Source organism: Lethenteron reissneri, chromosome 41 (genome assembly GCF_015708825.2).
Source record: "Lethenteron reissneri isolate LAM-NWPU_2019-01 chromosome 41, ASM1570882v1, whole genome shotgun sequence".
Taxonomy (NCBI): Eukaryota; Metazoa; Chordata; class Hyperoartia; order Petromyzontiformes; family Petromyzontidae; genus Lethenteron; species Lethenteron reissneri.
This window is the reverse complement of record NC_083819.1, coordinates 12,207,466-12,221,671: the sequence shown is the minus strand read 5'-3', so window position 1 is coordinate 12,221,671 and position 14,206 is coordinate 12,207,466. Positions and strand designations below refer to the sequence as shown.

The 14,206-nt window shown below is 50.7% G+C and overlaps 1 protein-coding gene across 12 annotated transcripts in view; it reads left to right on the top strand.

The window, feature by feature from the left end:
* The window catches only part of FUT8 (fucosyltransferase 8), a 377,522-nt gene that overhangs the window by 17,821 nt on the left and 345,495 nt on the right, over positions 1 to 14,206 (top strand). For 10 of the 12 annotated variants that reach the window (XM_061568642.1, XM_061568643.1, XM_061568644.1 and 7 more), the window contains exon 2: positions 8,480 to 8,608. The gene's annotated coding sequence lies outside the window, so the exon portion shown is untranslated. The other 2 variants (XM_061568638.1, XM_061568637.1) reach the window with 2 other exon arrangements.

Here is a 14,206-nt window from a genome sequence, read left to right as displayed (position 1 = left end):
CTGGAGGACCCGGAGAAAAATCCACGCGGCAGCAGGCGTCAAGGTCGTGATTGAACCCACGACCTCCTGTATACTAGGCGAGGCAGTTAGCATCTCCTAGCCACCGTAGGAGATGAAGAGACATGTGGACGAGAGAACAAACGCGGAGTGGCGACGTGGACTTGGTGGGTGGGCTTGGGCAGAGGAAGTGCGTCCCTCACACGGGTGATAGCCGGCGGTCGAGGCTTGCGATGCACGGGGAATGTTTTTTTCCCCAGGACCATGAGTGATGGTGACATCTTTGGGGGAGAGGCCTTAATCCAGCAGTGGAATGATCGTCGCTGACGATAATGATTAAATGAAGTTTCAATTTTTTGCATAGAACACAATTGGCCTGCTGTTGTGCAGCTTGTCTGGCCAAATCGGGTCACCTGCCTCTTAAAAAAAAGTCTTGGTGTCATTTTAGATTTGAGGTTTTCGTGACTGCAGGGATCCATACTCTTTGGTTCTTTTGGTAAAGTCACATGGGTAGAAAAAAACAATTAATTAAATCACGACGTTTCGGGCGCAACACAAGCGTCCTCAGGTGGGACAACCACAGCAAGAAACAGCAGTTGTTTCTAGCTGTGGTTGTCCCATCTGATGACGGACGCTTGTGTTGCGCCCCAAACGTCGTGATTTAATTTAATTTATTTTGTTTTATACCTACGTGACTTTACCGGAAGAACCAAAGAATCTGGGTGTCATTTTGCCCAATGGCTCTTCTTCATAGCACATGGAGAGAGGTCAAGTGTGTAAGAAAAGTATCTCTACCTCTCTTTTACGTGCCCCGAGGAAGGGGGCCCATTGCCCATCAAGTCAACCTATTGTATACTTGTAGTGCGGCGTTATTGACGAAATATGTTTTGTGCTTGTGCACCACTGCTGCAGAAGCAGCAGTATCACAATAATTGGACTAATCGCCTGCAGTGAGCACATCGAATATGGCACCGTCCATTTCCCTGTGGAAATAAGTCCCATCGTGTTCTGACAGTGTGGCTGAAATGGATGATTAGCTCGAGGTCGTAGCAATGTTGATGCAGATGCTGCATTTAAAATTCAGAGGCATTGGTCTCATTGAATACTAATACAGGAGAGATGAGCTCTGCTGGAGACGATGGTGCAGGGCACATTGCGGAAGGTCTGCAGGGATGGGTCTAGTAACATCGTAAAGTGGATAACTTGACTTAGCAGGCGATGACCTTTATGGAAATTGGATAGAAAGGAGAGACGTCGGAGGCAGTAAAGCTGTGCACGGGGAGGCGAAGGTCAGATGGCGGTTGTTGCAGTGGCTTTGGTGGCCATTGCGTGTCTCCCCGCCGACATGTTGAGATCGCTGATGAGCCGTGTGTTGTGGAAACCGGGCTGCCTCGTGGTGAACTCGCTGATGAGCCTTTTGTGTGGAAGCCGGGTTGCCTCGTGGTGGGCTCGCTGATGAGCAGTGTGTTGTGGAAATCGGGCAGTCTCGTGGTGGGCTCCCTGATGAGCCGTGCGTTAGGCACGTTGCTCGAAGCCTGCGCCGTTTCGACACTCGATGTTTTGCGTAATGCAGCAGAGTCGGCGCGCGGTTGCAACGTGGCCGACTTTGCTGCTGTGGACGTGGCAGGGTGTATTCTGCTCGATTACCCTTGACCCATTCACGGAACGTTTCAGTACCATTGTAATTCACCCGTGCGTTGCGTATTGTTTGTGAAATCGAGCGTCTCGCGGTGTACCTCTGGACACGCTAACCAACTCCGTGAGCTATTGTTATTTGGCATGTGGTGTGCGTGGGTGTGCTCTTTTTTTCGGCCGGATAGAGGGGGATAAGCTGGTGCGGCACGGGCTGTAGAAGAGACGGAGTGATGTGGTAGAAGAGGATGTGGGGCTGATTGGACTTGCCGATGACTGGTACCAGTGGAGAAGGCTCGTGAAGGACGCTGCTCCTGGGCAGTTGGAGGCCTCCAGCAACAATGGAGGGAAAAGGAGCGACACAACAACGAGAAGAGCGCCGGGTGGCTAAAACACAGCAAGTTGGCACAGTGGGGGCATAGGTGGTGCATCAGCCAGTCATCTCAGTCAGTCAACCCATTGCACCTGGGTCTGTCCAGTGACCTCCTGCCAGCATGCGTTTGACACTTCATGTGGCCTTAAACCGCACTTAGCCTGGCACGAGCGCCGTGGTGACGTCACCGCCACTTAGTGGCGAATGGCGGTTGTTCGTGTGGGTGTGTGCACCGAGGGTTTTCCCCATTTCATGAACGTGGTCACCCTTGAGTGGCTGCACGTTAGCCGGGGCGGCGGTAGTGGGTGGCGGCGGATTTGCATGCGGCCTGCCTGTAATCCAGCACTGTGGAGGCGAGGGTTGGTGGATCGCACAAATGTTGTGAAACTACCCTTGCCCGTTGGTGCTTCATACGCTACCTTTCCAGCAGAAGGGGGTGCAGCAAAAAATCTGCACTCTGTCTGTTCCATCGATATGGGATAGAGCCTTGCCCCCTCGTAAGCGTGACATTCCTCCCACACGCGTAAGCGCTCATTAATTGGCTGAAAACATCTTAATGCATAAAGGACTGCAGAGCTTGGGCCATTGTGGGCAGCACCGGCCCCTCACTGCCTGGATGCTGTCTTCCAGCCCATCTGTGGTTCCTCAGCAATTGCGGGAGGTAATTTGCACGAACGATTTCCTGGAGAACCAAGCAAACAAACGTCGGTGGCAAATATCTCGGCGTTAATAATTGTGAATGGTTGCTATTGGCAGGAATTTAATGGTGACGCGAAGAGGTGCCTGTGTCGTCGTGTAGAGGAGGTAAACGTTTAGCTTTACAACGTACATGCGTGTGTACGTTGAACGTGTTTCGCACCGTACGTAACCAACCGTGATGATCGCAGGTGCGACCGTGTTCCTTTCAACAGCGACGTTGGAGCTAGGACGGGGAGGCCTCCTGGCTGCAACCGGTGAGCGCCGGGCCAGCGGGGGCCAGCATCGAAGCGCGACGCGATGTGAGCAAGCGACGTGAGGGGATGTGCTGAGAAGTGGAACACCGGGGGCTTAGGTTGGGGACCTCTGTGGAAACACTGTCGCTGATGGCTGGCGAAGAAGACAGCTCCTCGTGTTGAAGTGTACGAGGAGTGGGGTTGAGTGGAGTGTGTAGAAGAGTTTTTGATTACCGGCGAAACGTCGCGGTACTCGAATGGTAAATGCTGTGGTGGGTTTACTCTCCAACACAAGCTGTGAGTGCAATGGCCCCTCCAGCAATGAAAAATGATAGAGGAGTTGTTAGTAAGTAAGGACTTGTGCCTTGCTTTTTATTCGACGCGTGTGCGGCGATGACGCAGCCATCGATTGAGGGTCGAATTCGAACCGCGTTGTGTGATCGCCATCGCGGTATGGCTTCAGGGAAGTCGTGTCCTGTATACGCAACTGCGCACAATTCTGTGAGTCACTTATAACTGCTTTGCCGTTACTTATTGCCAATTATGGACTCAGATTATTGTCCTGTCATCTCATAGAGTCCCTGGCACAGTGGCAGTGGGGGTCGCAAAATGCCGATTTATTACTAATAAACCCCAATGAGTCGATCAAAATAGGGATTTCGATCGGTTCATTGGGGGGGCACGTGCCACTCCAATGCTGAATTAGGAACAATTGGCATGTTTTGTTTACGTCACAAACCTTACTGATTGGCTTTGTCGGGTGGTTGGCGGGTTTAACGACACATTTATGTTTACACGATCTAACCCAAAAAACACCCCTTTATCATGATTTAAAGCTTTCGTGACTGCAGGGATTCATCTTCTTGGTTTTTTCGGTAAAGTCACGTAGAAGGGAAGTAATAAAATAATAAAAATAAAACATAAAATTATTCTCACGATGTTTCGGCCACAGCGCAAGCAGCCGTCCTCAGGTGAAAACCAGGTCCGTCGAGGCGACAGGTCCGTCGAGGCGACAGACTCTGTCGCCTCGACGGTAGGGGGGGGGGGGGGCGTAGCGTCTCGGTGGCCACGTCTAGCACGTTGGCTTTGCCAGGAACCGGAGTGGGGGGGGGGGATTGTGCGAGCGCTGGAGGGGAGCGATTAGAAGAGAAGGGGGGGGGTGACCCTTTTGTGTGTACGTACGTTAAACTTTTTTCGCGCCGTACGTGGCCCACCGTACTAATCGGCGGTGCGGAGGACAACAAACTGGAACACGAATAGCAGTTCGGGAATGTTCCATGCAAAGACCTGCACGATGTGGGCTGCGTGTTTGTTCGTAGGCTTGTTGTTGAGAGAACTTGAGTGGCAGCAGTCCTGCGGATGAGTAGAATGGAATGGACATTTTGTAAAAGTAGTTTTAATTTTCATCTTCCCACATTTCTTCCCTTATTTTACTCCCAACGGTTATTGTTGGTGTCTTACTGTGAGATGAAATCACCTTTGGGAACTCTGACCCGGAGACCATCGCTTCACCCTGTGTTAGAGATCTCAGCCCCACGGGAGGTGGTGACGGAATCACTGTACGTCCAACATCCACGGCAATTTCTTATTGTTTGGTTAATTTGGCTCGATTTCTATTTGTTTCATTTTTGAACTTATTTCTGCGATTTTTGCCAAATACAGAATCACTCAAACTTAATGCTGGTTTATTTTTTGCAGTCATTTGTGGCCTGGTTGAAGCCATCAATTCGCTACGAATAAAAAAATAAAAGCCGGACCTTATGTACATACGCCTTGTAGGATTTGTATGCCAGTAATCCTCACGGTGATATTAACATCATCGTCAGCATATAACGAATACAAATAATGCAACTAAGCGGGGAGACAGTGCAGTGGTTCAAAACCTAGCTTTGGCTTCACGTGCCGTATTAGTTTGACCGCGTGTTTCTTTTGAATGGAAGTGAATCCATTAAAAGCTTAATTGAGATTGCAGGTAGTGGTGGGTGGGTGGTGGGGGGGGCTTGGCCCTAGCCGACTACAGCCATTTACCTGGTTTGCCTTTCACTCGCTTGCCGCTGCTGGACGTGTGGGCTGGCAGGCTTTACCTGCGCTTCCTCGGCCAGAGGTCGTTCTAGGTGAGAGCTTTGAAGTCCCGTCCTGTCCGAGGGCCCAGCCTCCGCGCGACGGCGCGCCGAGGGGACGCGGGACCGGTTCTGTCCGCTGCAAACGAATTTGAGTGTGCGTGGGTGTGTGTGTGCGCGTCGAATGCTCGCCACCGCCGCCTCTGTAGTATCTCAAGCAGGATTGCGCCGCTCCTGCTGAACCGGACGTTTCCTGCTCGTGGCTCAGGCTGTTTGTCGGGTGTGAGTAAAAGGAACGAGAGAGAGTAACATTTTTATTTTTTACATGAACCGATCTCATCACTTTATCTCTGCGTTGGGCCATCCTCTCTCCTGAAATGTTTTTCCTGCAGCTGCCGATTCTATCCCTCGTCTCATCCGCGCACACGGGAACCGAAGACAAGTTGAGTGAGAGTGACTCTAGTGCAATTGAGCATTAATGAATAATAATAATGATCATATCTATGGGACCCTTTTTCCAGTATTAAGATGAAAAAAGTTTCATGTGTGGGTACGCCACAGTGGCTAAGAGATGTTAACTCCCTTGCCTCATAATAGCAGGTCGTGGGTTCCATCCCGTCCCTGGCGCCTGTATGTTTGGCGTTTGCATGTCTCCCTCCCTGTCGCCGCGTGGACTTTTTCTCCGGGTCCTCCGGTTTTTCCCACCGCATTTAGAAGTATTTGGTTGCTATACATATTTCCACACGTTAATCACTTTGTTGAGCTATCACTCGTGTGATAGCCAGGCCGCTCCTGAGAAAGAGATAGATAGCTCCGTGGGCCCTACCTGGTCACATATCAAGTGGGTTTGTGAAACATCAGCGTGGAACTTTGTGAGCATTCTCCCGACACAGGCGTGGGTTTTCTTCGGCTCCAGGAACTTCCTCCCGCGTGTAAAACACGAAAATAAAATGCAGGACCCTCCTGAAAACGCGTCGCTAGGCTCCATAAACCTTTCCTGAATATGTTAATTGTACCGCAGCAGTAGCAGTATTGCAAGCAAAAACAGAAACGCTGATACTGCTGATGATGATACTGCTGCTGCTGCTGATGATGCTGATGCTGTTGCTGATGATGATTCTGCTGGTGATGCTGCTGCCGCTGATGATGTTAATGATGATGCTGCTGCTGTTGCTGATGCTGCTGCCACTGATGATGATGATGATCATTATCAGCAGCAGGATTGCTATCATCTCCTTATCCACGGGAATTGTGGGCAATAGGAAGAATGTGGTGATGATGAGAGCATTTCTGCTGCCACTGCGTAATCAAGGCGGTGTGTTACCGTGGTAACAGTTGCCGAACCCAGGCCCCAGTGGCCCAAAAATGTCATGCGGCCAGCAACAGACGGCACCGTTGAAGGTGGAATAGATATGAGTGTAACACGTTTCTTGGCTTGAGCAAGGTTATTGTAATTGTATAAGAGCCCTGGGGGACAAAAGACGATGGGAGCAAGGGAATTCAAATGTGGAGCAGCGCGATTTAAGAAGCAGAAAGATAAATTGTTGTGACTTGTAGTGTGGTGAGTGGGTGGGTGAGTGTGTTGTGACCTGCAGTGTGGTGAGTGAGTGAGGGGGTGAATGTGTCGTGACTTGCAGTGTGGTGAGTGAGTGGGTGAGTGTGTTGTGACTTGCAGTGTGGTGAGTGGGTGAGTGGTTGAGTGTTGTTGTGACCTGCAGTGTGGTGAGTGGGTGAGTGTGTTGTGACTTGCAGTGTGGTGAGTGGGTGAGTGTGTTGTAACCTGCAGTGGGGTTGAGTGGGTGAGTGTGTTGTGACTTGCAGTGTGGTGAGTGGGTGAGTGGGTGAGTGGGTGAGTGGGTGAGTGGGTGAGTGTGTTGTGACCTGCAGTGTGGTGAGTGGGTGAGTGTGTTGTGACCTGCAGTGTGGTGAGTGGGTGAGTGTGTTGTGACCTGCAGTGTGGTGAGTGGGTGAGTGTGTTGTGACTTGCAGTGTGGTGAGTGGGTGAGTGTGTTGTGACTTGCAGTGTGGTGAGTGGGTGAGTGTGTTGTGACTTGCAGTGTGGTGAGTGGATGAGTGTGTTGTGATTTGCAGTGTGGTGAGTGAGTGAATGTGTGAGTGTGTTGTGACCTGCAGTGTGGTGAGTGGGTGAGTGTGTTGTGACCTGCAGTGTGGTGAGTGGGTGAGTGTGTTGTGACTTGCAGTGTGGTGAGTGGGTGAGTGTGTTGTGACTTGCAGTGTGGTGAGTGATTCAACACGTGATGTTTCGCAGACATTGCGCTGTCTGCTTCACTAGTACCGACTTTTTGGCATGTGCCACACAGTCGGAATGGTGGAGTTGGTATCAGGGACAAACAAATCACGAATTATATTTCCCTTTAACGTAATTCTTTACTCATTTTATCCAGGAGGTCGCCTTGTACGGAGAGCATAGTTTTCAGAAGTCCCCAGCATGTGCTGCTGTGGTAACAAGGGCTCACCGTGTTGCTATGAATTCCAATATAACATGTGGTGATTATATCCAGTTGATGATTATTTTTATATTTTCAAATCCTTTGCTCGCCCCACTTTTCGAAATTAAATTGCTCAAATGTTTCCATTTCGTCTGCTCGAAAACGCGCGCGTGTGCACGCCGCCGCGCCTTTTAGCTGCCATTAGCAGTTCACGGGCCACCGTTGTGGTTTTTGTGGAGGTTTGAGACTGCCGGAGATTTCTGGAAATAACACCGAGATGGTGCTCCTGGCCAATGCCAAAATAGACGGGCATTGTTCACGTTAAGTGTTGACAACTTTCTATTGTGGTCACGCGTGTTGCGTGTTTCCGAGTGCTCCATGGTGGGTGCGTATGCCAAGAGGGCAAGGGGGTGATTGTAACGCAAAATAATTGCTCGGCGTCGTTGCCGACAACGCGGGTAACACAATAAGCGTGCCGACAATACGCCTCCTCCACATCTCTCCCCCCCCTCAATAAAATACAATAAGTCTCTTTTTACACATCCCATTGTGCCGCACGGAACAACATCGACAGCTTTGGTTCACCCGGATAGAAGCAAACTGTGCGCCGGCTTTGGCATTCGGGGTGTGCATCAGCAGCGTTCGGATTCGTGCGATCAGAGTAGACGCTGCTGCTGCCGCTCGGCCGACCCGTGGGGAGAAAGGGAAATCATTTATTTTGGAAATGACCGTGGGACTTGTGGGGGACAGCGCCTCGCTCGCTCGCTCGCTCGCGCTCTCTCTCTCCGCCGGCCGCGAGGTCACGGCTGATGGAGGACCCTCGCTGGCCGATGACAAATGTTGTTTCGCGGCGCCAGGCATCTGCCATCCCCCCGACGCTCGTCATGAAAGCAGGCAGTGCCGAAAATACGTGGGGGAATGCTCTTTAAAGTGTTGAACCTTTAAGCACAGGGTGCTCAGTCACTCGGGTCTCTTCAACACGCACTGCGCACAACGTCAACGTGCGGCGCCTCTTCCTGTCTGCGTTGTGAGCAGCAGCAGCAGCGGTAGCAACAACGGCAGTGACAGCTGGAGGAGGAGCAGAAGAAGTAGCCATCTGGACAAGCATCCAGGGCAGATGTGGATCGTCTTTGCCGAAAACCGTAAAGCCTCTTCACGCCGAAGGTGAGTTGCGTGTGCATGTCCGTGGATTTTTTCATGGCTTGGAAGGTCGGATGTTTTTTTTTAAGCAAGCAAATGGAAGTGTAGGTTGATGTTGCGTCCCGTCCCTCATTTCGTATTTTATTATGGTGATCACTTATCTTTTTGTCGATTCAGCTGCTCATTAGCAAACATGAATGTGACATTTTAAGAAGTTGATGTGCAACAATAGAAATGCTTCCAAATATATCCATATCACTCGTCGCCGATGTTACTCACGACTAGGAATGGAACTCTGGTCGCTGGGTTCTTAGCACGATACGTTCGCGACTGCGCCACGACTCTCCCATGTTTTCTATGGGGCGCTGCGGTGGCGAGATGTTAACTACCTCGCCTGGTATGCAGGAGGCCGTGGGTTCCATCCTGACCGTGACGCCTATGTATTTGGAGTTTGTGTGTTGTCTCTTTCCCCCTGGTCACGTGGATTTTTCTCCAGGTCCTCCCTTCACATTTAGAATCAACATGCGTTCATAATATTTAGCTGCTGTAAATTTGCACTTGATAAGCCACTTCGTTGAGCTATCATCTGTGGCCAGGTCTCTTCTGAAAGAGAGCTTTTGCAAGTAAATGTAAGATCGCAGAGAGCTTTTGCAAGTAAATGTAAGATCGCACAGCTCGGAATACCTCGGATAATTATGTCTGCATTAACCACAATATCATCTCTAGCCCCGTGCATTTCAAACATCTATAACCTTTGTCTGCAGTAGCTCTCGCGATATTTCTTCCTGCCTCAGCAGTCCGTCTGCTGTATTTTTTTACCTGAAGACGATTGCTTGTGTTGCGATCGAAACGTCGTGATTTTTTTAACAATTTATTATTTTTCTATCTACGTGATGTTACCGAAAGACCCAAAGAATATTAATTCCTGCAGTCACGAAAGCTTTAAGTCAAGGTTTATAGTTGAGTTTGTCGATGCCACTGTCCACAGCAGAAATTCCCGCCGGGTCGCTAGATTGCAGAAATATCAGTGTGTCCTTAAACCCACCACCACCTGACACAGCCCATTAGTAAGGTTTGTCACGTAAACAAAACATGGCAATTCATTCCTAGCGCAGCACACCGGTGTGTCGGAGAGCAAAGCCACAAGATCTGCTGGTCGCGAAAGCCTCCGTATTAAATTGCAAGTTACATACTTTGCAAAAGTTAATCTTTTAACTGTTGAAGCGCTGGCATGTGGATTTTGTCGCATTAACACAAGTGCACGGGCGCTCTGCAGAGTGAGTGTATTTTAGTAATCTTTACACATTTTGTTGACTTATCCTGCATTCACATATCGTGCTAAATATGCTCCGCAAAACATCGGGCCTGTCCGTCGGATCTAATATTTTGAAAAAAAAAACTCATTTAGAGCCATTGATTTTCACATAATTCAACGTACCGTCATAATCGAGCCTGTGGCACTGGTGAGTTTGGGCTGGTGGAATTGATGACCGCTGTTGTGTCTGTGTAATTGTGCATTTTATGGGTTCCATGAGTGGCTGTGCGTTTGATGCTCTGGTTAGAAAATACGCTCGCCTGCAACGCCGCCGCTGACATCTGTTTCCGCGCTAAGTTACTGAAAAGAAACCTGAAAGAGAACAGCTTTTGCTCGGTAGGAGGCCTATCCAAATTGAACAACGGTTTGTAACTTTTCTTTTGCTCCGAACTGAATTGTAAGATGCGGGCTGCATGCGCCGTGTGTATTGCCGGATTCGTTCGCCCTGACTGAACCCTACTTTCCTGCTCTGCGTTTTAACGCGTGCGGCTGAGTATATATTTTTAAAGCATTTATGCATCAGCTCTGCCCGTCTGCTCTGTGGGTGCGTCACTCCGTCCGTGATGTGAGGACACTGTAATTCGTGTACAGGTGATCCGATGTAAATAAAATTTTGGTCAAAAGTGGTGTTGCTATTAGGGACTCACCCCAGAGAAAACGGAGCCAAATGATCAAACGGTTGCCCAGTGCTTGGTGATAAATATCTACCGACGCTCGGTAGGCCTCCTCGGCCAGTGTGGTCATGTCATGCGCCATATGCGTGTCGTATAGATGTCGTGCGGCCAGCGCCTGCTCCTGCTCTCGATGGAGTAATGGCGTGGGCGTGTAAGCGCGTGTGAGCGTGTAAGCGCGTGTGAGCGTGCGAAGCAACCTCGCGACATCACCTCCCGATGACGGCAGCGCACACGCGACATAATCCACATTGTTATCTCCTATGAAATCCTTATCGAGGACAAAGGTGTGTTGGGAAGCATTGCAGAATTGACAAACGTCCGTGATTTGTCCTCTGTGTATTACTCTTTCGTGTGAGACCCTCTGCTTTTGGCTGGTAAAAAAAAAAACATAAACCGAGTTCATGTCACCTTCGGATGGAAACATGATGAACCATCAACCCGTCAGCGATGGCTTTTTGCCTGGCAGGATTCGGGGCTAATGTCCACGTACCGGATGGTATCAAGTCGATGGTTTTCATCGATTAATCCCCTCTGCAGCCGTTGGCCGCCGCATTGGTCGCTCTCGCGCCGTGAAGGCGCGGAGAGCGCCGCCTGTCCCGTGGGCTGCCAGGATTTGCCATCTCTCGCCCGGGGCTCGCCCGGGGAGTGGTGGCGGCGTGACAAGCAGGTTCATTCACATCTCTACGGGGATTGAGTGTCAGCCTCTCTCGCACCTGTGGGGCTTTTTTTCAGGATGCTCTGGTCTCTCCTTCATGGACAACAAACACTTCGTGGGTGGTGTTGACCAAACGTCCTGATGTAGGACCACAGAGCTGGATGCCTGTTTGGAGTCGGCACTGGCTGCTTGTCTGTGGGTTTTCCACGTCTTAGAATCAATCTTTCTGTCTCTCGCTCTCTCCCAGAGTGAACACAAATTGTGCGCTTTACAATTTCTAAATTGTTATTATCACGATGTAAAAAAAGGAAGGTATTGTTCGGGCTGAATCGTGACTCACAATTGGGACAAGTGATTGAATCACGGGGGGGTGGGGGGGGGGAAGGAGGTCGCTGCAGCGTGCGCCGAGACCCATGCTCGCTTGTGCACCGTGCGCGCACGCTGACATCCACGCGCGCCGCGTGTGCACCGTGCAGCGTACCGTTCACTTGTGCCGTCAAGGCCGTGTCTAAAGATCGCCCGAGTATTTTTAAGCAGGGGATCGCCGCGCGCTGTCAGCGTCTCAACTGCAGACACCACCTAAGTGGATAAACGACGGCTTTACAAGGCCCTCCCACTTAGCGAGAGCAGCAGTGGGATGAAGTCTGTTCGGAAGTTGATCGTTCCGGCGCGTGGATGCCAGCGCGTTTTGTGGTAGACGATCTTGCTTCGCAGCGTGCTGCCGTCGTTTTACCGCTCGGAAATTAGAAAGGTGCACGCTGACGTTTCAAGAACCACAACGCTCGTGGCAGCGTGCGTGACATTTTATGCGCGTGAGGATTCACCGACGTTATCTTGCGTTTGGAGAGTTGGGCTTGGTTTTTTGTTGTTGCCTCCTTGCTGTTGAAATAGAATGCACCTCGACAGAGTGGATAGGGTGACCACGCCGGTAGACGTCGACTTGCGAGTTTAAGGGGGTTGCATCGCTCCTCCGTTTAGCACGGTTGGCTACGTACGCTCACGTGAGCGCTGAGATCGTGCTCATCTCCCGTTTACAGCCCCGAGTTAGTGGTGGAAATTCCACAGTCCTATGGCGAGGACAATCACTTAATGCATCGTTTTTGCAGCCAGTTTCCTGATTCATAACGCAGGGTTTTAGGCGAGTCCACGTCGTGGTGATCTGATCCCGTAACCCTTCCCGGATGTGTGTGAAAAAGAGCTTGGTAGCACATGGGATTTTTCCCCAAGATAAAAGAAAAAAAGAAAAATTCTGATTCTTAGGGGTGCTTAACTCAAACGTCAATTAAGAATCGGGACAAACCACTTTGGTCTTCCCCCATAGAGTGGTATCTATTTTATCGACCGCGGTGGTCGGGGGGGGGATGATGGGCTGAGTCATCCCGCAACAAACAGGATTTGAAGTCGCAGCCTTCCGATTGCGAGCCCGCTTGCTCGGCAACTTGAGCGACTGCGTATCAAAAACAATTATCATAGAAAAAGGAAAATGTCGCAGCGTGGGGCTTCTTGCGAAGGGGAGTAAACACTCGACACGAGCCCAGCGGTCGCACAGTTCGTCCTGTGGGCCACAGCCATACCCACGAGCTTGCCTCGAATTGGCGGCTCTTCTCTTGCCACAGCTTTCACGCCCCCCCCCCCTTCCCTCACGTCAGTCGCGTTGAGGAGTTTTCTCGCTTCGTTTGAAATCCGGGCAGCTTTGATATTTTTCCGCCATTCTTGCTGGATCGCCCGTAAGTCACCGCATCCACGCGCCGTTATTCCGGCACGCCAGCGGCCCTGGAGCTCGCCACTCTTTGTTTTTTTGCGAGGGATTGCGCACGGGAAGGTGAAGCCCTGGGCAGCGCACGCCTCCACCGGGCTGTGCTACACATCACCCTGACCTACGTGTGATGTCACTCAAATCAAATCCATAAAAAAACGTAGCGGGGAATGCCAACGGCAACTGAAGTCATTGCGCGCGCAGGCAGGACAAACGGAGGGGTCTCGGCAGTGCACAACCGCACGCACGCACGAGTTCGCCGTGCAACCAGCTCTCAACCATCAGCATTGTGCCAAACCACCGGTTCCTGAAGAACTGCATTGTGGTTATCTTGTCTGGAGCATCGGTGACTTCTGTACTGCCAAGTCCTAATAGTAGAGTGATAAGGAGGCAACTAACCGGCCCTGTGAACGAAATGGGTGGAGGATCATCCGTCATCCTGACTGCTACTTTACATTGAATTCTGTCCGGTGCAGCAGTGAGCTACGAGCTGGCGGCTCCAATCGAGATGTGGCAGCAGCAGCAGCAGCAGGAGCAGGATTCCTCCTCGGGCTGCATGTGTTCTTTGTAGAGCAGCAGCAATAGTAGTAATAATTGTTTTGGTTCAACGCGTTGACTGATCGGCTGAATGCACTGAAATGCCAGCGATGCAAGCTGCTTTGTTTGCAGTGGCTTGCAGGGTGCGTGCGGTCTGTCTCCTCGCGATCGCCTTGCACGCAAATTGCACGGTAACTCTGAAACCGCTTCTTTCTGCCTCCCCCCCGGTGTCTGCGTTTGTACGAGCCGGCGGTTTATTTCTGTCTCTCTCTCCATCCCATCAATGCCCGAAATGCAGAATGCCTCCCCCGCGGCGAGTGATCTTTAGCGCCCGTCTCTGCCAATGTGTCATCGCTTAATTTGCGGCCATAGTGAAACAGGGGCTTGCATTGGCAACAGTTGAACTTTTGAAATGGAAACTTTTAACACGACATGTTCATTTTATGTGTCGACAAATACGTCTCCTCTCTACGTAAAAAAGGTATTTCTTTTACACATCCCATCAGCCACATGTACTTCCGGGAGTGCATAAGTTCAGCAGCATTGGTTCGTCACAAGCAATATCTGTAGCAGTTTCGACATCCAGTATCTCGTCAGCGGACTCAGGCTTCCATAAATCAATGCTGGTGAACTACCAAATGTCATTTGGCGAGGATGCCGTGTTCGATCTGGTCCTCATGATTAG